The sequence below is a fragment of the Neolamprologus multifasciatus genome, chromosome 15, assembly GCF_963576455.1.
Source record: "Neolamprologus multifasciatus chromosome 15, fNeoMul1.2, whole genome shotgun sequence".
NCBI lineage: Eukaryota > Metazoa > Chordata > Actinopteri > Cichliformes > Cichlidae > Neolamprologus > Neolamprologus multifasciatus.
This window is the reverse complement of record NC_140453.1, coordinates 35,930,047-35,932,270: the sequence shown is the minus strand read 5'-3', so window position 1 is coordinate 35,932,270 and position 2,224 is coordinate 35,930,047. Positions and strand designations below refer to the sequence as shown.

Sequence of the window (2,224 nt, the reverse complement as noted above, 5' to 3'; positions counted from 1 at the left end):
GATGAACAGTGCACAACTCTCATAGTTGCCAGTTTCAAGTGTATTTTGTCACAACAGTAAGAAGTCTCCAAAGGTTGATTCTGTTCATCTGGATGTAGCATTTTCAGTGGGAGAAATGTCTCGTCACTCATCCAAGTGACTTCTTCAGTCTCAACTGACTGCAGGTTTCCCCAATCTTATAAACAGTATATTTGCATAATGACTGAAAGCAGCCACCTGAAGGAACAGTGGGCTTGGAGGTCAGTTCCTTCATCATGATTATGCAAATTCTCATGACCATTGATCAACAACCACTGATCAAAGACCCATGAGTAGCAGTAAGAAAGAAGTGCAAAGATACAATTGTCAGAAGTGGGATTTGAACCCACGCCTCCAGGGGAGACTGCGACCTGAACGCAGTGCCTTACACCGCTCGGCCATCCTGACATGTTGTCAGTTCAACTAATTGAATAATCCCGCGCAGTTGCTGATTTCCATTCGACATACCTGTATGTTAAGTGCATGTAATAAACAAAAACAAATGAAAAATACTTACAAAGAAAATATATTGATTTAAAAGTTTGTGTTAAATGTTGTAAGTCACATCAAAATAGAAAGATCAGGTGTGGGTGGACAGGAATGATTAGATGTCAACAACTTGATTGGATGGCCAAAGTGTGAAATGTGACGTCCTGTGAAGGAAGCGTGAAAAAGTGTGAGCAGGTATAAAAATTAGGTAAAAAAAAGACATTCTGGGTTCTTCCATTTTATCTTTTGCGAGATGAGCAGTTGGGAAGGTTGGATCTAAGAGGTTCACAGTTGAAAGTTCAAGCAGAGACACTAGAGGGGGAACCACAGCCCAACCTGTGAACTGGTTTCAAATGAATGCCCAGCTGCTTTCCTGTTGGGTGATTTTCATCAACACAGAACACAGGGATAAATGCATTTTTGGTTCCATCCTCTCTCCTCACCAATAAAATAAGAATAAAATCTGCATTAGCTCCACGTAGTTTAGTCAGATAAGTGATGTTTACATACATAATTGTTTGGCGACCATAAGCATGCACGTGTTATCATCAAATTTTCATGGCATGCTGCTGTTACACATGTTGCAGATTTAAAACAAGTGGGGCTTAAAACTTTACTTTGGAAGACATAAAGATTATACTTCACAAAACACATAGCTGCTGTTCAGCCATGGAAACCCATACCACGATGCTCATGTTTGTTTTTTGATGTTAAAGACAGAGGAGGTTTAGTGCTGTACAGTTGTTGAGTCAGCAGCGTGTTTGTGACTTTTACTCTGTAACTTTGTGTGGTGTGCAACTGAATTTCAGACAGCTCTTTAGTACTACTCTTTACCGATTGACAAGTCTTTTGTAAAGGCAGGCGTCATGGTTAGCTGCTTGATTTTATACGGCGTTCACTGAAAACACAATTCATACAGAAATTCAAAGTGCCAGAGAAGACATGTAGTATGGTTTCACCTCCCAAAACTCAGGTCCCACCGAGATTTGAACTCGGATCGCTGGATTCAGAGTCCAGAGTGCTAACCATTACACCATGGAACCCCTGTTGTAGCATTTATACTGTCAGGTCGTGGCAACCTGCCAAAAAGTATTCTGAATTAAGTAAGAACGGTTCCATGTAAACCCATGCCGGAGGTGGATCAGATGAGAAATAGTATATCATCATGCACAATTGTGCAGCCCAATAGTACCACTGAAAGTTAGGACCCTTAAGCCCACCCCTGTCAAATGGCAGATATAATAGAGTTAACCGAAGCCGATGGCGATGATTTTGCCAAATAAAATTGGTAATAATTTTCTTTAAGTTCAGAAAAAGACCTACAGGTACTTGTAGAGGGATATTCTGAAATAAGTAGAGGATTTTAGGGAGTACGCTCATCTTCACAATAATATGATATGGGAAGATTTGTCTACCTATCTACAACCTCTGGCAAAGCGGATGGCACAACACAGAAGAGCACAGAAGAGGTCAAGGCCCAGCCAAAAGTGAGTTTCAACAATGAGATGGGATTCATGATAAAAAATGAAAAATGTCAATGTGATGACATCCAAAGAGGGAGCTCGCAGTTCCCAGTTTTCATGCTGATGTTAAAGTCAGAGGAGGTTTAGAGATGTGGAGTCAGTGACTCAGGAGAGTGTTACTATTACGCACAGGCACAACTCAGCACTCAGACACCCCATCGTGTAACTTTGTGTGGTGTACAACTGAATTTCAG

At 41.0% G+C, this 2,224-nt stretch overlaps 2 non-coding genes across 2 annotated transcripts; both read right to left on the bottom strand.

The window, feature by feature from the left end:
* Nucleotides 1-343: 343 nt before the first annotated feature.
* trnal-cag (transfer RNA leucine (anticodon CAG)) lies at nucleotides 344-426 on the bottom strand. Its single transcript has one exon. It is a non-coding gene; the product is annotated as a tRNA-Leu (tRNA).
* A 1,052-nt stretch (nucleotides 427-1,478) lies between these two features.
* Nucleotides 1,479-1,550, bottom strand: trnaq-cug (transfer RNA glutamine (anticodon CUG)). The gene has a single exon. It is a non-coding gene; the product is annotated as a tRNA-Gln (tRNA).
* Between the last annotated feature and the right edge of the window lie 674 nt (nucleotides 1,551-2,224).